Source organism: Zonotrichia albicollis, chromosome 9 (assembly GCF_047830755.1).
Source record: "Zonotrichia albicollis isolate bZonAlb1 chromosome 9, bZonAlb1.hap1, whole genome shotgun sequence".
NCBI classification, from domain to species: Eukaryota; Metazoa; Chordata; class Aves; order Passeriformes; family Passerellidae; genus Zonotrichia; species Zonotrichia albicollis.
Genome location: NC_133827.1, coordinates 42426129 through 42451700, shown reverse-complemented (window position 1 = coordinate 42451700; position 25572 = coordinate 42426129). Strand labels below are relative to the sequence as shown.

At 47.7% G+C, this 25572-nt stretch overlaps 2 long non-coding RNA genes across 4 annotated transcripts; both read right to left on the bottom strand.

Annotated features, from left to right (window-relative positions):
- Window positions 1-479: 479 nt before the first annotated feature.
- LOC141730189 (uncharacterized) lies at window positions 480-11952 on the bottom strand. 3 transcript variants are annotated; one of them, XR_012581721.1, is made up of 8 exons: window positions 7918-11952; window positions 4936-5300; window positions 3879-4566; window positions 3289-3353; window positions 2607-2670; window positions 1829-1904; window positions 1451-1710; window positions 480-1069 (listed from the first exon to the last, which is right to left on the bottom strand). It is a non-coding gene; the product is annotated as an uncharacterized LOC141730189 (long non-coding RNA). The 3 variants fall into 3 exon arrangements; XR_012581723.1 differs by having other exon boundaries at window positions 480-1063; window positions 1524-1710; XR_012581722.1 differs by lacking the exon at window positions 3879-4566.
- Window positions 11953-12125: 173 nt separating this feature from the next.
- On the bottom strand, window positions 12126-25569 carry LOC141730186 (uncharacterized). The gene is made up of 4 exons (XR_012581717.1): window positions 25447-25569; window positions 24452-24552; window positions 13118-13763; window positions 12126-12969 (listed from the first exon to the last, which is right to left on the bottom strand). It is a non-coding gene; the product is annotated as an uncharacterized LOC141730186 (long non-coding RNA).
- Between the last annotated feature and the right edge of the window lie 3 nt (window positions 25570-25572).

The window sequence follows — 25572 nt, the reverse complement described above, 5'->3', positions numbered from 1 at the left end:
GAAGATGACAATGCACACTCTGCCTTCCCTGAGCCCCCACGGCAGCTGAGCGCTGCTCCGTGTGCTCAGATCATCAGGAGCTGGATTACACGTACCCGGACGGACTGGAACTGCTCTGCTGCAGATTCAGGAGACGACGGCAGAGAGGGGCTGGCCGAGGCGTCGTCCGAATTCCATTTCTGTGTGACGAGAAGCGGTTTGTTCCCAACAGCTGCAACATCCCCGGCTCGCTTCCGTGGTGAGTACCGATGGCACACAAATGGCAGCCCGAGGAAATCGTGTTCTGGGCTCCAAGTGGCTGGGACAGGGTCTGATTTTTTGTTTTGTATCTGTATGACGATTAGTACGACAGGGCTCTGAGGGATGACATGGCAACACAGAATTAAAAACTCCTCGATAGGATTACATTGACTTCTAGGAAAAGACAAAAGCCTATCACCCTTCTGAAATCTACTTTTAATCCAAAGCACGGGGATTGTCACTGTACTGCACCTTCCAGCTTTTCAAAGCAGCTTACTTCTGAAGACCAGGAAACATTGATTTCTACAGAAACAATGGGCAACCCCCAGGTTAATTTAAGCACTACTCTTTAATAGGGGATCTGCCAGCATGCCAGTCCAGCTTCAAGTGCACTTTATTTCAGTCTAACATCCCCACAAAATTCTTCTCACATCTTCCAACCCTGAAATCTTCTTTTTTCCCTAAGGCTTCTCATCATTAGCAATTTCCAAGTAACATGGTATTTTTACAACATTCAAAAATGTCATGCTGGACTGTGCTAGAGAGTAATCTGCAAATATAAGCTTAGCAAAGATTGAATTGACTTGTCCAGAGAAAAAACCTACAAGTGAACACCCACACCTGCCTACAAAGAGCTAACAAGCCCCTGGCAGCTACCAGCATCAAAGCACAGTGGATGTTTCTAATAGAGGGTAAGGATAACAATACCACCTTTTGTTCTCTCCAGCTTGTTTTCCCTGCAGTCATATTTTGCTTCTTATGATTGTTTTAGTCTCTGTATCTTTTTGGACAGCACCGAGCCTGACGACAAGGACACGAGAGTCTTTCCCTGCCGTAGGGAGAGAACCAGGAAAACAGTTAAAAAAAGAACAGGGTAGTTTGAAATTCATACTTCCAGTGAGAAGCAGCGCCTAACAAACAGAACAAAAGCAAACAAAGCACGATAGCTCCCTGGGGACAGAAGACTTATAAACCCTCCAGGATTTACGACCAACCCCTTCAGGACAGCAGCCAAGTGTCCCATGAGGTGGTCCTGCACCAAAGAACGATCTGACAGGTTCCAAAGAGTCAAATGCACAATATTTTGCAAAGCCGTGAAATCTTGCAAAATAACAAAAATACAGTTGATATAAACTACAGGGCAAGAGTACAAGTGTTCGCTTTAAGAGCTGGAACCATCCAGGTGAGCACCTGATAACTGGATCCTCACCAGAGTTTGAACCCTTCGGTACACAGAAGGGTTTTCCCCAGAAATTTCACAGACTGAGTTTTGATAGAAGCACATTTGCCAGATCCTCAGAAGCATCACCCATTCTCCAGGTGTCTGGAGAGAACTGCAAATGGCTCTCACGTAGTTTGAGCTGGTTCTCCAAGGTCTCAGGGTGAGTTTCACCAGATGCAACCAAATCGGGCGACTCCCAGTGGGACAGAAGGAACCCAAAGTTTGGGTAAGCAGAGCTGCAGCAAATACTGAGGAAACAAACATAACAGCGTAAAAAAATAATAAACCATCCTTTTTTTTTCTCTTGCTTTTGTTTTTTTCTTATTCAGATCAGCATAGCAACTAAAGAGAAGGTGAAAAACTCACCATTACTGAACATTTCATCATCTGTAAGCCGAGCATCCTTAGCACAGAGGACTCCAAAGTTAAAATTCACCGATCCCTGGGAAATAAAACCAAATATTGTATGATAAACAGTCAAACAGCAGACATAAAAATTTGTTTCCTCTAAGGACTTTCAGGTATGTATCTATCTTTGCATACATCCTACACATTAGAACGTACACTTTATACCATCAGCTAATACATAATATTTTACCTTTAAATTCTGATAGTATAGCATGAATTTTTAACTTAAATTGGTGATCTATTATTATTAAGTTGGTACTGAAAGTTATTTCTGCTGTCACGTTCAAAAAAACATTTTTTTTTTTTTTACTGTAATGAGGAATCGATTTCAAAGTCATCACAAGCCCATCAAAATACAAAGCTGTATTCACTGGGCGGGTCTGTGAGCTAGAAGTAGTTAGGCTTGTACTTCCCTCTTGTTCTTCCAGAACCGATAAATCCTGTCAACAAAACCAGGATCTTTAGCCCACTGCCGTGAAAGATTCTACAAGGATGATGGTTTGATTTGTGTTTACAAGTTTTGATTTGAAATGGCCAGTTCAATGGATAAAGACAGTTTCAGTAGTATTACGTTACTATTATTATTATTATTTCTATTATTATTTTTACTATTACTACTACTATTATTATCACCTGCTACTGGAAGAAACAAACCAGTCGTACCTATACTTAATTACTTTTATTTCCAGAAAATAATAACGAAAAAGAACCAAACCAAAAAAAAGTCACTTCCTACCTTTTATATCAAGGGATGAAAAACTTCTCTTGGGCTCTTCTCCAATTTATCAAGACTCATAGCACTGAAAGGCAAACAAAACAGTGCTTTATAGAAGGGCAAGTGCACATTTCAAGGCTGAACCACCAACCGATTGCAGTGACAGCAGTTACAACATGAATCGTTCCGAGAGCCTCTGTTAAATGCAATGTTCTGTGGAACTGCCATTTCTTTCCCAAAATACTAACTTCCAACACTTCCTAAACGTATTTTGTATTTTAAAACAACAGAAGTTAGTGAGACACTGTGTGGAGGTCAGGTTTAAATTTATTTCCTTCTAAAGCACAGAGCTCTGTTCCATCACCCTTCACTTCGGCTCTGCACTGAATCACGGTGAGCATTTGAGGAGTGCTCAATAACCAATTCTATTTCTCTCTTTTTCTAGTTCTCTCTATTCCTAAATAACTAAAGACAAGTCCAATGAAAAATGACAAGTTCAGCATCAAAGTCACACTTTTTCCCTTTGTCTGGTCAAGAACAGGCTCTAAATCCACTTAGTGCTGCCTGCAACGATTAAGACGTGCAAAACCATTTTTACATGTTTTATAGGTTTATCATAAAAGCCACGGAACGCAAGCTCTGAATTACAGGAAAAGGTACACAGTCAAATATCTAAAGGGATCACTTATTTGTAAATGCATACCTTGACAGAGATCGCACTGAGAACGTTTCTGTGGGACTCTAAGGGAGACATATTTTCTGAGTACCCTGCAAACAAGAAAAGCTAGGATATATTACAGGACATACCCACTTTTTCTATAGGCAAATAGGATTTTTAATAAAAACAACTCAGTTGAAAAAGAAAGAAGAAAACCAAGGTCATTTTACTCAGCTATATTTACTCCCGATTTAGAGGAAAAAAAAAAGTCACGGGTGCTGCAAAGAAAAAAAAAGTGAACCATAAACGCCTACAGTACAATTTTAAAACAAGTGCTTGGATAAAAGAATCTCATGGAACGTGAAGTAGAAAAAAAGTGAAACCACTATCAGACCTGCCTATTTTCTCACCTTTGTACAAGAAAATCCTAAAAGCACTATAAAGTCACTGCCTAAAACCAGTCATGGGATGTAACCAAGAACAATTTAGGCATTTGCTAATCTAGACAGAAAGCTTTTCTGGATGCTAGTGTCAAATCACAAGTTTTGTCTTTCAGAAGCCCGACAATGCTGGAAAGCACTTTCCCTGGGGCTGGGGAGGGCAGGGGCAGAAGGGGATGAGTTTGCAGATCGCACCTGTGCCATCGGAAGGATACAGCCCGCCTGCTCCCTGCGCTGGGCATTCTCCCGGCCATCTCTGGCTTTACCGCTCAGCGCCGCTCCATCCGTTTGCATGGCAGAAAGAGCCTCGAGCACTAGCGCAGGCAGCAGCCCAGTCATTCCGGCGATATCGCAGCGCTCTCTGCTCGCAACGCCCAACACGCGGCGGAGCCGCCTCCGCCCGCAGCACCGGCAGCAGCCCGCGGGAGACGGCTGCGGCTCGGGGGCTGCTGCGCCTCCGCCAGCCTGAGGGCAGCCGCCCCACCGGGACCGCGGGAGCGCCCGGCGCCGCTCGCCCGGGGCGGCTCCTGCAGCTCCCGGCCCGCGGCAGCAAAGCACCGCCTCGCCCTCCGCCATCGCTACCGCTCAGTAAGGCCGAAGAACCGGGCCGACGCCCCTTCCGCGCTGCTCAGCTCCGTGCGGGCGGCCAGACGGAGGTTTCGCCCCTCCGGCGTCGCCGCCGCGGCGCCGGGAGCTGCCCGCGCACAGCCCCGCGCGGCCGCCTGGCACGCCAGCCACTCCGGTGCCGCGCCAGCCGTTGCGTCACACGCCTCGCCGGCAGCAGGGCCTGCCGGGAGTTGTAGTCTCGGGCTGACAGCCACTGCTCCGTCCTCCGCCACCGGGAGCTGCAGTCCCTCCCGGGCATCAAACGGGTCCTTCGCCCCTGGGCGGGGAAGGACCTGAGGCAGCAACGCTCCTCCCGAATGCCCTCTCTTTTTCGCTCCAACTCTTTTTTCCTTTTTCACTCTGCTTTTCACCCCTTCCCTTCCCTCTGGTGCTCCTGATTCCTTTCCTTTCCTTCCTTTTCCTTCCCTTTCCTTTTCTTCTGTTTCTGATCTTGGTTTTCCTTTCTAGCTTAAGAATAAAAAAGCAGCAGTAGAAACTTTCAGGCTACCTGGGAGTAAAAAAAACCTGCAAAACGAAAATGATGTAAAGAAAACTATTTATTCCCTGGGAGCCTGAAATTTTCTACTGCTGCACATGACATAGAGCTTTTATTTCTTCTTATAGATAGTTGATATTTTATACTTACTTTATACAGCGCCCCCTGCCGTGTGCCCCGGAGACCTGCAGGGAGAGCGCTGCGGCGTCCTTCGGTTCTGTTTCAAGAAACTCGGCTCAATTCGGCTTGGTTCGGCTCTTGGTCTAAACTCGTTTCAGTTCGGCTCTACGGCCGAACTCGGCACGGTTGGACGAAACTCGGTCACATTCGGCGCATTGTCTAAATGCGGCCAGTGTCGGCTACCCTCGGCTATCGATTCCAGTCGGCTATCCTCGGCTCTTGGTGTAAACTCGGCTGTTTTCGGCTACACTCGGCTCTTCGACTCAAGTCGCCTCTGTTCGGCAACACTCGGCTCTTCGCCTCTTCCGAACAATTCGGCCCCGCTCGAAATATACCTATTTTTACATTGGAAGTATACATTTCTCTTAGGATTTTTACTTCTCTAACACTTGCAGGATTCAAAATAAAACCCCCGCGTCCACCCATACATGCCAAATACAAACCCCTTTCATTTCAACTGTATTTCTTTTTTTTTTTAATAATATTTTTCAAATTTAGATCCACATTTATATTTAAATTCTATACTGATGTGTGTTCGATTTTGCATTTCTATTTTCCCATTTATTTATAAATTTATATTCTCTGTTACAACTCTTCCTATTACTTCTATTTTTTTTCGTATTTTTATTCAGATCTTTATATATTTATTATATCTTTCTGTGTGAGGATTTTTACTTCTGTAGCACTTCCATTATTTAAAATAAAACCCCTGCCTCCACCCACGTTAAAGCCAAAAAGAAAACCCTTTCTTCTCAACTGTATTTCAATATTTTTTAAAATTCTGTTTTTCAGGTCCATATTCACATTTACATTTAAAATGTATACTTACGTATGCTGTTATTTGTATTCTCCATTACATCTCTTCCTATTATCTCTATTTACTTATATTTTGTGTTTATATATATATTTATATCTTGATTGTACATCTCAATATTGAGAAATATATACCAATAATATCTACATTCATATCATTTAAAATAAAAACCCTGCCTCTAACCCAGTAAGAATAAAAAAAACCCCAACCCTTTCTTTCAAACAATATTTAAATAGGTTTTATCCTTATGTCTGATTTTTATATTCCTATTTGCATTTATAATGTACATTAATGTATATTGCTTACTTATACATTTATCTTTATCAATCTCAATTTGTAAATAAATTTATATTCTACATTACATCTGATGCGAGCAGTTATATATTTTTATACATATTTGTATACGTTGATTACATATTTCTGCGTCAAGATTTTTACTGCTGTAACACCTATTTAAAATAAAACCCCTGCCTCTACTTAAATAAAAGCCAAAAAATTCCCTTTCTTTTAAACTATACTTACCTATTTTTATATTTATATTCCCATTTATAATTCATATTGCCATATCATGTTATTTCTATTCTATACTACAACTCTTCATATTACTTACCTATATTTAGAGTTCAATTTGTAGTCATAGTTTAGCAATCTCCCTTTATATATTTATTATCTATTTCTATATTAAGATTCACATTTCTATAACACTTCTATTATTTAAAATAAAACTCCTGCCTCTAACCAAATAAAAACGACCGGATAAACCCTTCTGGCACGTTGAAACCATAGAGACGGCAGCTGGGAGGACCGGAAATTGTCTCCGCCATCCTGAAACCATAGAGGCGGGGGACGGGAATTTATTACTAATTTTTTATATATCTGCATATAGTTGCAATACATTTCTATATTTGCATTTGTGTTTGGGTTGTATTTCCATTTATATTCTCTATTCATATATCTGTATACATACACAATGCTCTATTAAAAATAGAATAACTAATTGCAACATATAATGACTTATGTTCCATGTTAAATTTTAAAAATTGACCGAATATATAAAAATAACGTTGGCTCATTCCCATTTCTGCACATCTATTTCTTTTGTTTCAATATAGTGAGAGTTATAATTGTGTATTTAAAATCCAATTCCTAAATGAAATGACAGAACAAACAGCATTAAATTCCCACCAATATCTTCCAAAAACATCGAGACACCCGAACATCCAAACAAGCGTCAGAGAAAAAACAAAGAACACTCTTGTCAATAACAATTCTCATCACGACCGAAAAATGGAACCAAAAGAAAAGAAAACCCTATAGAAACACACAGAGCAAATTACAAAGGGTACTAAAAAAAAGTCAAACCAATCTTCTAAACTCCAGACAGTGCCACTCACCCTGAACGTTACTAAAAAAAAAAAAAAAAAAAGACAAAATTCTACCTCTACACTAACTCAAAGAATAACCAATCCTCTGTAAAAATAACTTTAAAAACTGAACTAATTAACAAAATGGAAAACATCTCAACCGCTAAAAATTAAGAAATTAACTACCCTAGTAAAAACATACTTTAAAAACCCACCATATAAATACCCATGTTCCCAAAAAAAACCCTGAGAAACAATACTCAAATACATTAAAAGACAAAAACAATAAAAGAAAATGAAGAAACCACCAACAAGAATAATCCCAAAACCCAAAAAAACTTAAATCTGCAACAAAAATATTATTCCCAACTGAATAAACCCATAGTGCCTCAAGCTATCAAAATAAAAATAACACCTAGAAACAAACACAAAGCCTAAAGACAAACGTAACCATAAACAATGTCTCCCAAATTACCGCAACCATAAAACATACACTACAATCAAACAAACCAAATAAATAAAAGCCCTGGAAGACGATAAACACACATGCAATTCGCGAGATCAAAAACCCGCTGCTATGAACGACACGACGCTACCTCAAAAGCCCACCGAAACAAACACTACCCGCTCACGCCAATAAAAGCCACCTCAACAGAATTAAAATCCGAACCGCTGCTTCGCGCTACGACCCGTAAAAACCATTGCGCGCCTTTCTAAACATAATACCCCGGCAAAAAAAACATATCCGACTACGAAACCCAATCCGAAACGAACCTTTATCATCCCCACCGGCACCACTCAGGAAGAACACCGCAGCCCTTAGCGTACGCCCGCTGCAAACCGAACACAGCGATGCAATCAATGCCGAAAAAGCGCCTCCGAACCGCGGCACCGCCCCAGCACTGCGAGCAGCCGAAGCCCGCGCTCGCTGCCGGCCCCGGACGGAGCGCGGCTCCCGCCAGGAGAGCGGCTCCTCCGGCGGCTCCTCCGGCACGCGGGGCCGGCGCCGGCCCGGAGAGCCGCGCCCGCTGCCCCTGCCCGGCGGGGCCGGCACCGGGCCCGGGGGTGGCGGCGGCGCCCGAGCCCCGCGCCCGGAGCGGACGGAGCGGCCGGCACCGCCCGGGCCGCCGCAGCAGCGCCCGCGCCGCCTCTGCCGCCCTTGGCCGGCCCGGCGCGGCTCCCTCGGCTCGCACCGGCGCGGCTCCGCCACCGCCGCCCTTGGCCGGCCCGGCCGCGCCAAATCCCCCGTGCGCCCCGGCAGCTCCCCGGGCCGTGCCAGCGCCGCTCCCGAGCGGCAACGTTCCGGCCCGGGCCGCGGCCACCACAAGCGCCCTCCGATGCAGCGGCACGGCCCCCTTGCAGCCCTGCAAACGCTGCCACAGCTGCAGCTTCCCGCAACCGAAGCCCGAAACTGACGCCGCAGGCGGGGCTCGCCTCCCTTCAACAAGGGCAAAGAAGTGTCCTCTCCCCTTCAGGTTCGTCCCCTACGAGAGCACAAAAGAAGGGGCGCTCCTCAAATGAAAGCCTTCGACTGATGGCAAAGGGCCATTTCCACCTCCATTCAAACCCTTGAAAAGGAGGGACACCACGGCTGCCCCCTCCATTTCAACCCTAGGGTGATGAAAATGGGGTGGCTGCCTTCAAACCAAACCCATAACACCACAAGAATACTTTTCCCATTCCCCTTCAAATAGAACGCAGGGATTCCCTGTCACCCCCGGGATACCCCCAACAGCCTGGAAAAGGCAGCTTTTCCTGCAATCAACGCCCTTAAAACCACAAGTGAAGAGGGATCCCCTCAGTTCAAACGCAGACAATAAAAGAAGAGGAGCTGCGTCCTTCTCCTTAATCCCTTTCGTCCTCATAAGCTGCACTTTTGTTCCTGGGGAAGCGGGGAGGGACTGGCAAGATGAAATTGCAAAGGGGAAGGACAAAATTCCCCGCTCCAAACGCACACGGGCTCACCTGTTCGGCTGCTGCTCCCCGGCACAAAGATTCGTCCCTCGGCACCTCCTTTAAGCGATGCTTGGACGTATCCAAGCCCGAATCCGGGTGCTCCCGCCGACCCTGGGAGAAGCTCTCGCAGTCCTTCCGTGAGACAGCGCCGGGAGAGCCCCATAATCCCCTCCACTCAGCAGCTCCGTGCAAAAATGTACAGAGGCAAACTCTCCCCCCGTTAAAACCGCCCCGGCAAGAGCCACCCCCTCATCATCCTCACAGCTCACACCTGGGCTGCTCCGAGCCCCTCATCATCCTCACAGCTCACACCTGGGCTGCTCCGAGCCCCTCATCATCCTCACAGCTCACACCTGGGCTGCTCCGAGCCCCTCATCATCCTCACACTCACACCTGGGCTGCTCCGAGCCCTCATCATCCTCACACTCACACCTGGGCTGCTCCGAGCCCCCATCATCTATTTGTCATATTTATATTCGCTTTTAGATTTAGAATTTATATTACTGTATAATATTTACTATATTGTATATTACATCTCTTCATGTTACTAACATAGATTTCTATTTCTATTTGTTTTTAAATTCATAGTATAGCATTACAACTTTAGATTTTTATTATATATTTCTCTATGCCGGTTTAGATTTCTATAGTACTTATATTATTTAAAATAAAACCCCTGCCTCTAAGGAAAGAAAAACCAAAGACACCCCTTTATTTAAACCACACTTAAAATTTTAATAATAATTTTGTTTGTCATAATTGTATTCACATTTACATTTGTAATTTTCATTTATTATATTTATAGATATCTTATAGATTGGAGAGAATACCTTTTTATATAATAATAGATATATTCTTTTTACACAATATATTTCTTTTACGTATATTTACATATATTAAATATTTCTGGATATCGATATATATAGGATATAATTGGATTTCTATTTTTATACCTTTTATGAAATCTCCAGCCTATACCCCAATAAAAGCCAAACAATCCCCAATTTATTTAAACTGTATTTAAACATCAATCCTGTCACGGCTGCATTGCACAGCAGTGCCCCGAGCTAATCTGACACTTGTTCATCTCCTGTACCTGAGACTGAACCCGCTCACCTTGATCGCACCTGGCAAAACCATTTTCGTACCTTTTCCTGGCATTGCTTGGGTTTTTTCTTGCATTTTTGTGGCCTTTACTGCCTCTCTTTCTTGCCTTCTTTCTTGGGGCTTTTCCTCCCTTTTTCCTTGACTTTTTCTGGCATTTCTTGGGTTCTTTTCTTCGTTTCTTCTTGCCCACCTTGGGGTTTTTTTCTGGGTTTTTTCTTGCGCATCTCGAAGTCTTTATCCTTTTTTTTTTTCTTTTTTTCGTCTTTTTTTTTCTTTTTTTCGTCTTTTTTTTTTTTTTTTCCCTGTCTTTCTCCTTGCCCTCCTTCGTTTTTTTCCTTTGGCCTGCCTGCCTTCCTTCCTTCCTGCCTTCCTATCCTTCTTTCTTTCTTTCTTCCTTTCAGTTCCATTCCTTATTTTCTTGTTTTCCTTTTCTTTCTTTCTTTCCCTGTATGTCTAATCTTGGTTTTCCTTTCTAGCTTTAGAATAAAAAAGCAGCAGTAGAAACTTTCAGGCTACCTGGCAGTAAAACAAACCTGCAAACCGAAAATGATGTAAAGAAAACTATTTACTCCCTGGGAGCCTGAAATTTTCTACTGCTGCACATGACATAGAGCTTTTATTCCTTCTTATAGATAGGTGATATTTTATACTTACTTTATACAGCGCCCCCTGCCGTGTGCCCCGGAGACCTGCAGGGAGAGCGCTGCGGCGTCGTTCGGTTCTGTTTAATGAAACTCGGCTCAATTCGGCTTGGTTCGGCTCTTCGGCCGAACTCGGCACGCTTGGGCTAAAGTCGGTCACATTCGGCGCATTGTCTAAATGCGGCCAGTGTCGGCTACCCCGGGCTATCGATTCAAGTCGGCTATCATCGGCTCTTGGTGTAAACTCGGCTGTTTTCGGCTACACACGGCTCTTCGGGTACACTCGGCTGTTTTCGGCTACACTCGTCTCTTCGGGTACACTCGGCTGTTTTCGGCTTCACTCGGCTCTTCGGCTCAAGTCGGCTGTTTTCGGCCACACTCGGCTCTTCGGGTACACTCGGCTGTTTTCGGCCACACTCGGCTCTTCGTCTCAAGTCGGCTCTTTTCGGAACAATTCGGCCCGGCTCGGCTTGCTGAGGGCGGGAGAGCGGGCATGAGAGGACCCCGGCGCAGACAGGCCAGGCTTACCCAGATGCCTTCCGCCAACCCGCAGAAATACGCCCGCCCGCGGCGCCGCTGAACCCACAGCATGTATCGGATACGCTTCAAACGCCACAGAAAAATCCGTCGGGGCCGCCATGACGTCGGTGTTCCATGCAGGCAGTTCACTTACACCCACCGGGGTCTTCCACTTCCCCGCCATCTCGAGAAGGTCAACGAAAAGTCCGGGACACCCGCGACACGCCACTCCCAGCATGGCGGCCTCTCGCCTGCCTGCCGGCGCACGGCTGCAGTACCGCGCTCTGCCCACAAGGCGGCAGCACTGCCGCCCGCCCCAGACGGGGGCGCAGCGCGCCTCGGGGCTGCGGGCAGCGACGGCGGCAAAAAAGAACAGGGGCGACCCCAGACAAAAACTGCTCTGACATAAATGCCAAAAACCTGCCTCTTATCCGACCAGAACCAAACAAACCGCCTTGGTTTAAAATCCTATTAAAATCAATTTGATAGTCCTATTTTTCGTATTTATATTCACATGCATATTTATAGTGGACATTGATGTAGCATGTAATTTATAAAATATATTCTGTGTATTCCTACTGTTTCTATTTATCTATATTTTGTGGTTTAAAAAATATCTTTCTATATTTATTGTATATTTCTATGTTAAAAGCATGATAGAAATGTAATTTTAATTATTTAAAATAAAAATCCCATACTAACTAAACAGATACAAAAAAACTCTATTCTTTTAAACTATATTGAAATATTTTTATATTTATAGCTTGCATGACTATATTCACATTTATATTTATAGTTTATATTTAAGCATTATATTAATCATGATATATAATATGTGTCCTATTCAAATAATAGAAATAAATTATTTTTTAAATTATGTACCATATCTACTGCTACAACTTATTTTATCTTAAATTTTTAATTTTATATTAGCCTTTAGCTATTTATGATCTGTTTCTATACTTAGATTTCTACCTTTATATTATTTGTATTTATCATTTTTGTACTAAAACCCCTGCTTTTGCCAAATAAAAAACAAAACCCCCCTTTATGTTAAACTGCTTTAAAAAACTTATATCAATATGGTGTAATATATAACAAATGACAGATATGATAAACATAAAATTGATATAAATTTATTTATATCTATTTCCTATAATACACTATAATCAGATATATACAGTATTACTGGTATTATGGATCTTATATGCACATATTGATTTATGTTATTTTGCATTTTAAATAATTTAAAAATTCTCTCTATATTTGAAAGACATTTATATATTTATACTTTGGTTGCGATTTTTTCCGGGTGTTTTCCGGGTCTTTTCTTGCCCTCCTTGGAATTGTTTTTCTGGGTTTTCTCTGGGGTTTTTCTTGCCCATCTTGGGGGTTTTTTCTGGGTTTCTTCATGCCCATCTTCGGGGTTTTTTTCTGGGTTTTTTCTTGCCCATCTTGTTGGGGTTTTTTTCTGGGTTTTTTCTTGCCCATCATCGTCTGTTTTACTGGGTTTTAAGCCAACATGGGTACATTCCATGTCAGTACATACAATATAACCCGGCTGAGGATTTTTTATTCTGACTTTAAAAATGAGTTGCAAAACCTGAAAAGCAAAAGTCACATACACAAGGTTAAATCCAGTCAGCATGTGCCCACACATGCAGAGACGAGCAGACACAGACAGACACAGCCACGTGCTCTCACACACACTGACACACTCTTGCCACTTACACGCTCACTGCGGCCCTTACCTGAGACGCTGAAGAACGTGCTGTGACACATCTTCTGGCTGCTGCTCCTTGAAGTAAATGGCAGATCCTGGGGAAATCAGCAGCCTCGGGGACCTGTGAGACAACAGGAAGGGTCAACGAGTGGCTATCTGACAGCTAGGACTTGTCCCCACTCTGGACCCATAAACTTTCTACCCAAAATCCCACAAAAGACAGATGAAGAGTAAAATTTCTATAACTGTTCTACCTAACTGTGACTGTGTGCCAGGGCAGGGCAGCTCTGATCGTAAGTGGTACAATGTAAGTACACACAATATAGGCTGAGGTAAACAGTGCAAGTGTAAACAGAGCGTAAGTACACACAATATAAGGTGACGCACTTACATACAGTATAAACCAACACAGGTACACACAATATAAACCAATATAGGTACATCCAATGTAAGTACATATAGTATAAACCAACATAAGTACATACAGTATAAGTACATACAGTATAAGCCAGCATAGGTACACACAATAGAGGTACATACAACATTAGCCAACATAGGCAGATACAATACCAGCCAGCACTTGAGATAACTCTCTGGAAGACGAATTCTTGAGCCCTGTACCCTTTGAGAAGATGGAACCTAAGGAACTGCTGCAGTCACCTGAGGAGGTGCATCTGAAAAAAAGTCAGGACAAAAGTCAAAGGGCTGCAGAATAACTTAAGTGCTCGGCTAAATTGGGCTGTAATCGGCTAAACTCGGCTATTGTCGGCTGCATTCGGCTGGAAGCGCCTCTTCGGCGCGGCTCGGCTTTATTCGGCCGAACTCGGAGCCTCTCTGTGCGCTCGGCGCGGCTCGGCTTCATTCGGCCGAACTCGGAGCCGCTCTGTGCGCCGGGCGCGGCTCGGCTTCATTCGGCTGAACTCGGAGCCGCTCTGTGCGCTCGGCGCGGCTCGGCTCGGCTCGCTTCGGCCGAACTCGGAGCCGCTCTGTGCGCTCGGCAAGGCTCGGCTTCATTCAGCCGAACTCGGAGCCGCTCTGTGCGCTCGGCGCGGCTCGGCTTCATTCGGCTGAACTCGGAGCCGCTCTGTGCGCTCGGCGCGGCTCGGCTCGGCTCGCTTCGGCCGAACTCGGAGCCGCTCTGTGCGCTCGGCAAGGCTCGGCTTCATTCAGCCGAACTCGGAGCCGCTCTGTGCGCTCGGCAAGGCTCGGCTCGCTTCGGCCGAACTCGGAGCCGCTCTGTGCGCTCGGCAAGGCTCGGCTCGCTTCGGCCGAACTCGGAGCCGCTCTGTGCGCTCAGCGCGGCCCGCTTCGGCCGAACTCGGAGCCGCTCTGTACATTCAGCGCGGCTCGGCTTCATTCAGCCGAACTCGGAGCCGCTCTGTGCGCTCGGCGCGCCTCGGCTCGCTTCGGCCGAACTCGGAGTCGCTCTGTGTGCTCGGCTCGCTTCGGCCGAACTCGGAGCCGCTCTGTGCGTTCGGCGCGCCTCGGCTCGGCTCGGCTCCCTGAGGGCGGGCAAGCGGCGCCGCCTCACGTTAAACGCGCCCGGCTCGGGGCTCTCCTGCTGCCGCGTCCCGCGGGCGGCCCGCCCATCGCACGGACACGACCGGGAGCGCGGGGCGGCACAGGGGCTCATTAGGCGGTGACCGCACTCGCGCTAATTAGCGCGCACGAGAGCAGCGGGCTCGGTTCGGCTGAGCTCGGCTCCGTTCAGGCAGCCTCGCAAGCCTGGCCTCGGTTCGCTCGAGGCCGTCAGGTTCGGCCGGTCTCGCCTTGCTTCGGCTGAGCTCGTTCCATTCGGCCGAAGGAGGCGTCGTTCGCTCGTGTTTTTACAAATATCTTTCTCTATAGATTGTATATTGCTATATTTAGATTTATACTTCTATAATACTTCTATTATTCCAAATAAAAACCCCGTCTCTAACCAAATAAATACAAAAAAACCCTTCTTTTAAACGAGATTGCAATATTTTTATACTTAGTATAATTATATTCCCATTTATATTTATAGTTTCTTTTGATGCAGTGTATTAATAATTATATATTTGTAAAATTCTAGAAATGTTTTTAAATTTTTATTTATATTATGTGTCATATCTACTGCTACAACTAATTTTTTCTTGTTTTTAAACTTTATATCTGTGTTTATTTATGATATATTCCTATACTTAGATTTCTACATTTATATTGTTTGTATTTATAATTTTTATAATCAAAACCCTGCCTACTGACAAATAAAAAAACCCCGCTTTATTTAGCTATTTAAAAAAATATTTTCATGATTACAATTTTCATGTTTATATTTGTAATTTATTCTAGATTACATGAGAACACACCTGCTCCTGCACCCCAGTGGGGCTTCCTCTCCTGGGGACCTTGGGGTGCCCCAACGGCATCAGAGCCCCGAGTCTTCACCCCCCTCTCCTCTATTTAGAAACTACACAGGAACTTTTTTTCTGGAAACAAAGACATTACCTAAATCCTCTCCCCGTGTCCCAGACAGATAGATATTCAGTTATTAGTTGGCTGGGCAGCAGTTTCTTAAATAGAATGATAAACAAGATGTGAACATTTTAGCTACAAGCAAATAGGCAAATCTGAACAAGGTACCGATGGCCAGCCACTCAAGTAATTTTGAAGCAATTTTTTAAACAATAAAATACTGCTACCACAAAAATAAAGCAAAAAGCTAACTACTAGCTAAGAAAAAATTAACTTTTGACAACAACAACATTCCAACCACACAGGCTTTTTTCCCGATGTCATACCTTATAACTACCTCTCTTGGGAATTCTCATCATGTATCCCAAAAGGAATAAATACCTTAGAGCGTCCTAAAGCAAAAAGTAGCACACATGAGCTCCTCACACTCCCGGCAGTGCACTGAGCTCCTCACACTCCAGCGCAGCGTGCACTGAGTCTGCAACAAATTCTGCTCAGTGAGGGTCTGCAAACAAAGGTTCAACTGATGAACTGAACTGATTTTGTAGGGATGTTTTCTAAGCACAGAAGCACAAAAAAGAACGAGCAGAAACAATTCTTAAATAAATCTGCAAGTTTTATTTAGCATATATGCGAGTGATTTCCACCCTGTGGCTTCTCACTTTGATTTGTCCGTAGGTTCAGGAAGATGACAATGCACACTCTGCCTTCCCTGAGCCCCCACGTCAGCTGAGCGCTGCTCCGTGTGCTCAGATCGTCAGGAGCTGGATTACACGTACCCGGACGGACTGGAACTGCTCTGCTGCAGATTCAGGAGACGACGGCAGAGAGGGGCTGGCCGAGGCGTCGTCCGAATTCCATTTCTGTGTGACGAGAAGCGGTTTGTTCCCAACAGCTGCAACATCCCCGGCTCGCTTCCGTGGTGAGTACCGATGGCACACAAATGGCAGCCCGAGGAAATCGTGTTCTGGGCTCTAAGTGGCTGGGACAGGGTCTGATGTTTTGTTTTGTATCTGTATGACGATTAGTACGACAGGGCTCTGAGGGATGACATGGCAACACAGAATTAAAAACTCCTCGATAGGATTACATCGACGTCTAGGAAAAGACAAAAGCCTATCACCCTTCTGCAATCTGCTTTTAATCCAAAGCACGGGGATTGTCACTATACTGCACCTTCCAGCGTTTCAAAGCAGCTTACTTCTGAAGACCAGGAAACATTGATTTCTACAGAAACAATGGGCAACCCCCAGGCTAATTTAAGCACTACCCTTTAATAGGGGATCTGCCAGCGTGCCAGTCCAGCTTCAAGTGCGCTTTATTTCAGTCTCACATCCCCACAAAATTCTTCTCACATCTTCCAACCCTGAAATCGTATTTTTCCCTAAAGCTTCTCATCGTTAGCAATTTCCAAGTAACATGGTATTTTTACACCATTCCAAAATGTCATGCTGGACTGTACTAGAGAGTAATCTGCAAATATAAGCTTAGCAAAGTTTGAATTGACTTGTCCAGAGAAAAAACCTACAAGTGAACACCCACACCTGCCTACAAAGAGCTAACAAGCCCCTGGCAGCTACCACATCAAAGCACAGTGGATGTTTCTAACAGAGGGTAAGGATAACAATACCATCTTTTGTTCTCTCCAGCTTGTTTTCCCTGCAGTCATATTTGCTTCTTATGATTTTTTAGGGATATCAGGTATCGGTTGTGCAGGGTTACGCACTGCGGAGGGATCTCTCGGTGATGCAGCTGTGCCCAGCTCCTCAAGTTCCGGCAGAGGGAGAGACGCGGAAGGATGCATGCAAGGTGCTGCAGTTTTTGCCCGCTGTGGTGCTGTGTATAGAGCCGGTGGTGGAGGAAGCGGCATGACCCTGACCCTAACCCTAACCCTGACCCTAACCCTAGCCCTTACCCCGCCCCCAACCGCACCCGAGGGCTCAACCCCACCCTGGGCCCTACCCCGAGGGCTCAACCCCACCCCGGGCCCCACCCCGAGGCCTGAACCCCACCCCGAGCCCCACCCTGAGGCCTCAACCCCAGCCCGAACCCCAATTAATCTTAAAATGAACCATAACCCTTATAATTACCCCTTAAAATTAACCCTAATTTTTAAAATTACCGATTAAAACAAAGCCTTATCCAAGATGGCGGCTCTCTTCTTCCAGCTCCAGCTCTGTGTTGCTCCAGCTTCAGATGGCAGCATCTTGCTCTTGGCCCCAGCTCGGCAACAATTCAGCTCCCGCACGAGCCTCTGGAAGCCCACCCCACCGTCCATATCCTAGCCCTGCAGTGATTTTAGCTCCCACCGAGCAGTCCCCAGTCACTTTGCCCACCCCTGCATTAGTTCTCCTGGATGCCCAGAGCCCCGTTCACAGGTCTAGTGCCTTTGCCATTTTCAAAGTGCCAGCCCAGCAGTCCATTTCCAAGACCCACAGAGATTTCAGCTGCACCCCAAGAGGTGCCATCACCGGCGCAGGCAATATTCTAGCATCGACGGGGTTTTCAGGCGCAAGCTTGCAGCCCCCTTTTCCCACTCCATACCTGCTGTTCTACTATCGGTCACAATACCCAGCCCCTGCATCCGAGTAACAGGACTACAGTGATCTCGGCGCAAGAACAATAGAGTGTCAGAACGGCCTTATATTGCTATGATGTGTTAAGCTGCAATTCCAGTCCCACAATGATGACAAGTGCAGGCCCAGTGATTTCAGCTCTTTCACCTCTTCGCCCACAAGCTTTATTTTACGGTCTCTGTGCCAGCCCTACAGTTCCTATGTTGTGTGCAGCCCCGATCCCAGACCCACAATGATGACGAGACCAGGCCCAGTGATCTCAGCTCTTTCACCTCTTCGCCCACAAGCTTTATTTTACGGTCTCTGTGCCAGCCCTACAGTTCCTATGTTGTGTGCAGCCCCGATCCCAGACCCACAATGATGACAAGACCAGGCCCAGTGATTTCAGCTCTTTCACCTCTTCACCCACAAGCTTTATTTTACTGCCAGCTCTCTTCTTCCAGCTCCAGCTCTGTGCTGCTCCAGCTTCACATGGCAGCATCTTGCTCTCGGCCCCAGCTCGGCAACAATTCAGCTCCCGCACGAGCCTCTGGAAGCCCACCCCACCGTCCATATCCTAGCCCTGCAGTGATTTTAGCTCCCACCGAGCAGTCCCCAGTCACTTTGCCCACCCCTGCATTAGTTCTCCTGGATGCCCAGAGCCACGTTCACAGATCTAGTGCCTTTGCCATTTTCATTCAAAGTGCCAGCCCTGCAGTCCATTTCCAAGACCCACAGAGATTTCAGCTGCGCCCCAAGAGGTGCCATCACCGGCGCAGGCAATATCCTAGGATCGACGGGGTTTTCAGGCGCAAGCTTGCAGCCCCCTTCTCCCACTCCACACCTGCTGTTCTACTATCGGTCACAATACCCAGCCCCTGCATCCATGTCACAGGCCTACAGTGATCTCGGTGCAAGAACAATAGAGTGTCAGTACAGGCGTTATATTGCTATGATGTGTTAAGCTGCAATTCCAGTCCCACAATGATGACAAGTGCAGGCCCAGTGATTTCAGCTCTTTCACCTCTTCACCCACAAGCTTTATTTTACTGCCAGCTCTCTTCTTCCAGCTCCAGCTCTGTGTTGCTCCAGCTTCAAATGGCAGCATCTTGCTCTTGGCCCCAGCTCGGCAACAATTCAGCTCCCGCACGAGCCTCTGGAAGCCCACCCCACCGTCCATATCCTAGCCCTGCAGTGATTTTAGCTCCCACCGAGCAGTCCCCAGTCACTTTGCCCACCCCTGCATTAGTTCTCCTGGATGCCCAGAGCCACGTTCACAGGTCTAGTGCCTTTGCCATTTTCAAAGTGCCAGCCCAGCAGTCCATTTCCAAGACCCACAGAGATTTCATCTGCGCCCCAAGAGGTGCCATCACCGGCGCAGGCAATATCCTAGGATCGACGGGGTTTTCAGGCGCAAGCTTGCAGCCCCCTTTTCCCACTCCATACCTGCTGTTCTACTATCGGTCGCAATACCCAGCCCCTGCATCCGAGTAACAGGACTACAGTGATCTCGGCGCAAGAACAATAGAGTGTCAGAACGGCCTTATATTGCTATGATGTGTTAAGCTGCAATTCCAGTCCCACAATGATGACAAGTGCAGGCCCAGTGATTTCAGCTCTTTCACCTCTTCGCCCACAAGCTTCATTTTACAGTCTCTGTGCCAGCCCTACAGTTCCTATGTTGTGTGCAGCCCCGATCCCAGACCCACAATGATGACAAGTGCAGGCCCAGTGATTTCAGCTCTTTCACCTCTTCGCCCACAAGCTTTATTTTACGGTCTCTGTGCCAGCCCTACAGTTCCTATGTTTTGTGCAGCCCCGATCCCAGACCCACAATGATGACAAGACCAGGCCCAGTGATTTCAGCTCTTTCACCTCTTCACCCACAAGCTTTATTTTACTGCCAGCTCTCTTCTTCCAGCTCCAGCTCTGTGTTGCTCCAGCTTCAGATGGCAGCATCTTGCTCTTGGCCCCAGCTCGGCAACAATTCAGCTCCCGCACGAGCCTCTGTAAGCTCACCCCACCGTCCATATCCTAGCCCTGCAGTGATTTTAGCTCCCACCGAGCAGTCCCCAGTCACTTTGCCCACCCCTGCATTAGTTCTCCTGGATGCCCAGAGCCGCGTTCACAGATCTAGTGCCTTTGCCATTTTCATTCAAAGTGCCAGCCCAGCAGTCCATTTCCAAGACCCACAGAGATTTCAGCTGCGCCCCAAGAGGTGCCATCACCGGCGCAGGCAATATCCTAGGATCGACGGGGTTTTCAGGTGCAAGCTTGCAGCCCCCTTCTCCCACTCCACACCTGCTGTTCTACTATCGGTCACAATACCCAGCCCCTGCATCCATGTCACAGGCCTACAGTGATCTCGGCGCAAGAACAATACAGTCTCAGTACAGGCATTAGATTGCTATGATGTGTTAAGCTGCAATTCCAGTCCCACAATGATGACAAGTGCAGGCCCAGTGATTTCAGCTCTTTCACCTCTTCACCCACAAGCTTTATTTTACTGCCAGCTCTCTTCTTCCAGCTCCAGCTCTGTGTTGCTCCAGCTTCAAATGGCAGCATCTTGCTCTTGGCCCCAGCTCGGCAACAATTCAGCTCCCGCACGAGCCTCTGGAAGCCCACCCCACCGTCCATATCCTAGCCCTGCAGTGATTTTAGCTCCCACCGAGCAGTCCCCAGTCACTTTGCCCACCCCTGCATTAGTTCTCCTGGATGCCCAGAGCCGCGTTCACAGGTCTAGTGCCTTTGCCATTTTCAAAGTGCCAGCCCAGCAGTCCACTTCTCAGCCCCACAGAGATTTCAGCTGCGCCCCAAGAGGTGCCATCACCGGCGCAGGCAATATCCTAGGATTGACGGGGTTTTCAGGCGCAAGCTTGCAGCCCCCTTTTCCCACTCCATACCTGCTGTTCTACTATCGGTCACAATACCCAGCCCCTGCATCCGAGTAACAGGACTACAGTGATCTCGGCGCAAGAACAATAGAGTGTCAGAACGGCCTTATATTGCTATGATGTGTTAAGCTGCAATTCCAGTCCCACAATGATGACAAGTGCAGGCCCAGTGATTTCAGCTCTTTCACCTCTTCGCCCACAAGCTTTATTTTACGGTCTCTGTGCCAGCCCTACAGTTCCTATGTTGTGTGCAGCCCCGATCCCAGACCCACAATGATGACAAGACCAGGCCCAGTGATTTCAGCTCTTTCACCTCTTCGCCCACAAGCTTTATTTTACGGTCTCTGTGCCAGCCCTACAGTTCCTATGTTGTGTGCAGCCCCTATCCAAGACCCACAATGATGACAAGACCAGGCCCAGTGATTTCAGCTCTTTCACCTCTTCACCCACAAGCTTTATTTTACTGCCAGCTCTCTTCTTCCAGCTCCAGCTCTGTGTTGCTCCAGCTTCAGATGGCAGCATCTTGCTCTTGGCCCCAGCTCGGCAACAATTCAGCTCCCGCACGAGCCTCTGGAAGCCCACCCCACTGTCCATATCCTAGCCCTGCAGTGATTTTAGCTCCCACCGAGCAGTCCCCAGTCACTTTGCCCACCCCTGCATTAGTTCTCCTGGATGCCCAGAGCCGCGTTCACAGATCTAGTGCCTTTGCCATTTTCATTAAAAGTGCCAGCCCAGCAGTCCACTTCTCAGCCCCACAGAGATTTCAGCTGCGCCCCAAGAGGTGCCATCACCGGCGCAGGCAATATCCTAGGATCGACGGGGTTTTCAGGCGCAAGCTTGCAGCCCCCTTCTCCCACTCCACACCTGCTGTTCTACTATCGGTCGCAATACCCAGCCCCTGCATCCGAGTAACAGGACTACAGTGATCTCGGCGCAAGAACAATAGAGTGTCAGAACGGCCTTATATTGCTATGATGTGTTAAGCTGCAATTCCAGTCCCACAATGATGACAAGTGCAGGCCCAGTGATTTCAGCTCTTTCACCTCTTCGCCCACAAGCTTTATTTTACAGTCTCTGTGCCAGCCCTACAGTTCCTATGTTGTGTGCAGCCCCGATCCCAGACCCACAATGATGACAAGTGCAGGCCCAGTGATTTCAGCTCTTTCACCTCTTCGCCCACAAGCTTTATTTTACGGTCTCTGTGCCAGCCCTACAGTTCCTATGTTGTGTGCAGCCCCGATCCCAGACCCACAATGATGACAAGACCAGGCCCAGTGATTTCAGCTCTTTCACCTCTTCACCCACAAGCTTTATTTTACTGCCAGCTCTCTTCTTCCAGCTCCAGCTCTGTGCTGCTCCAGCTTCACATGGCAGCAACTTGCTCTTGGTCCCAGCTCGGCAACAATTCAGCACCCACACGAGCCTCTGTAAGCTCACCCCACCATCCATATCCTAGCCCTGCAGTGATTTTAGCTCCCACCGAGCAGTCCCCAGTCACTTTGCCCACCCCTGCATTAGTTCTCCTGGATGCCCAGAGCCGCGTTCACAGATCTAGTGCCTTTGCCATTTTCATTCAAAGTGCCAGCCCAGCAGTCCATTTCCAAGACCCACAGAGATTTCAGCTGCGCCCCAAGAGGTGCCATCACCGGCGCAGGCAATATCCTAGGATCGACGGGGTTTTCAGGTGCAAGCTTGCAGCCCCCTTCTCCCACTCCACACCTGCTGTTCTACTATCGGTCACAATACCCAGCCCCTGCATCCATGTCACAGGCCTACAGTGATCTCGGCGCAAGAACAATACAGTCTCAGTACAGGCATTAGATTGCTATGATGTGTTAAGCTGCAATTCCAGTCCCACAATGATGACAAGTGCAGGCCCAGTGATTTCAGCTCTTTCACCTCTTCACCCACAAGCTTTATTTTACTGCCAGCTCTCTTCTTCCAGCTCCAGCTCTGTGTTGCTCCAGCTTCAAATGGCAGCATCTTGCTCTTGGCCCCAGCTCGGCAACAATTCAGCTCCCGCACGAGCCTCTGGAAGCCCACCCCACCGTCCATATCCTAGCCCTGCAGTGATTTTAGCTCCCACCGAGCAGTCCCCAGTCACTTTGCCCACCCCTGCATTAGTTCTCCTGGATGCCCAGAGCCGCGTTCACAGATCTAGTGCCTTTGCCATTTTCATTAAAAGTGCCAGCCCAGCAGTCCACTTCTCAGCCCCACAGAGATTTCATCTGCGCCCCAAGAGGTGCCATCACCGGCGCAGGCAATATCCTAGCATCGACGGGGTTTTCAGGCGCAAGCTTGCAGCCCCCTTTTCCCACTCCATACCTGCTGTTCTACTATCGGTCGCAATACCCAGCCCCTGCATCCAAGTAACAGGACTACAGTGATCTCGGCGCAAGAACAATAGAGTGTCAGTACAGGCGTTATATTGCTATGATGTGTTAAGCTGCAATTCCAGTCCCACAATGATGACAAGTGCAGGCCCAGTGATTTCAGCTCTTTCACCTCTTCGCCCACAAGCTTTATTTTACAGTCTCTGTGCCAGCCCTACAGTTCCTATGTTGTGTGCAGCCCCGATCCCAGACCCACAATGATGACAAGACCAGGCCCAGTGATTTCAGCTCTTTCACCTCTTCACCCACAAGCTTTATTTTACTGCCAGCTCTCTTCTTCCAGCTCCAGCTCTGTGTTGCCCCAGCTTCACATGGCAGCATCTTGCTCTTGGCCCCAGCTCGGCAACAATTCAGCTCCCGCACGAGCCTCTGGAAGCCCACCCCACTATCCATATCCTAGCCCTGCAGTGATTTTAGCTCCCACCGAGCAGTCCCCAGTCACTTTGCCCACCCCCGCATTAGTTCTCCTGGATGCCCAGAGCCCCGTTCACAGATCTAGTGCCTTTGCCATTTTCATTCAAAGTGCCAGCCCTGCAGTCCATTTCCAAGACCCACAGAGATTTCAGCTGCGCCCCAAGAGGTGCCATCACCGGCGCAGGCAATATCCTAGCATCGACGGGGTTTTCAGGCGCAAGCTTGCAGCCCCCCTCTCCCACTCCACACCTGCTGTTCTACTATCGGTCACAATACCCAGCCCCTGCATCCATGTCACAGGCCTACAGTGATCTCGGCGCAAGAACAATAGAGTGTCAGTACAGGCGTTATATTGCTATGATGTGTTAAGCTGCAATTCCAGTCCCACAATGATGACAAGTGCAGGCCCCGTGATTTCAGCTCCTTCAGCTCTCCACCCACAAGCTTTATTTTACTGCCAGCTCTTCTCTTGCACTTCCTGCTCAACATCTTCACGGTAGTGCCTCACAATACTACTTCTGCTTCTCAGGACGGGATCTTTGTTTTAGCTCTAGTTCTTGAGCTCAGATCACAGTCCTTAGAGCAATTTCAATTCCAACCATGCAGGTCACCTCCCCGCTCCACAATCCCTATCCCCGCCCCACAGGGGTTTTACCCCAAACCGTACCATATTTCTGTCTCCTCCAGCTCTGCTGCCTCAGCTCCAGTTCCTCAGCTTCCTACTGGCTGCAGCTAAAAGCCGCTCATGCTTCTCACTGCACCTTGGGGCTGTTAATAAGGCCACAAATCAGTTACTGCCATCGTTTCAATATTTCTAGAAGCTGTCGCATCCACCCACCCACCTCAGTGGCATCCCAACTCTGGGGACACTGGAGGCCTGAAGCTCAACATCCACCTTCCCCCTCACCGTGGCTCTCAGGCCAGCACCTGCACAAAGGCCCCCTCACCTCCCCTCAGGCAGCTCCAGGGGCTGGGAATAGCCACTGAACTCCTGCTCCCCCATCCCAAAGTGCACCCTTGGGCTGGTTCTTGGGCCCTAGAACCCTCTGAGCCCCCACACACTCAGCCCCTCGATGGCACCACAGGGCAGGGGCTGGGAACCCCCAGGCATAACCTGCAGGCCCTGTACTGCAGCTCCATGCCTTCCTCCCAAGGCATTTATCTAGCCCCAGCACTTCCACTACTCCACATTGTTTTGGGCCTGACTCATGCCAAAGTCATTATTCCACACCCTGGGGTTTTATGTGCCCACTGCTCTCACAACTGGTGGTCCAGCTCCAGTCCCACAACCCTTACCAAATTAACATGAGATATCTAGTAAAGAAAACAAATCAAACCAAAAAGATGTAATAAAACGAGCAATAATAAAACAACACAATAAAGAAAACAAAATTACAAGTAAAACCAAACTAAAGTAATAAAAATGCAAAAAGCAAGCTTTATTCCTCGTATTCTGAACATTTCTTTAAATCCAGAAACCGCGAAACGGCTACTTCCCAGCCCCCAGTGACAGCAGGCGGGCCTGCCGCCCCCCCCCCCCCCCTCCGCGCCACTCCAGGCCCCACACCAGCCGCCGGCTACCCGAGCCACGCAGGGCGCGGCAGAAAGAACTGGACACGGCCGGCCCCCAGATACTACCGCAGGCGTCGCGTCCGTGCTCACCGGCGCTCCCCGGATCAGCTGCCGCGGGGGTCCCGTCCTGGCGCAGCGCCGCTCCTCAGATCGCGCATCCGCAGCTCCCGTCGCTCCCAGCTTCACCGCCGAACTGACGCCATTGCCGCCCCAACG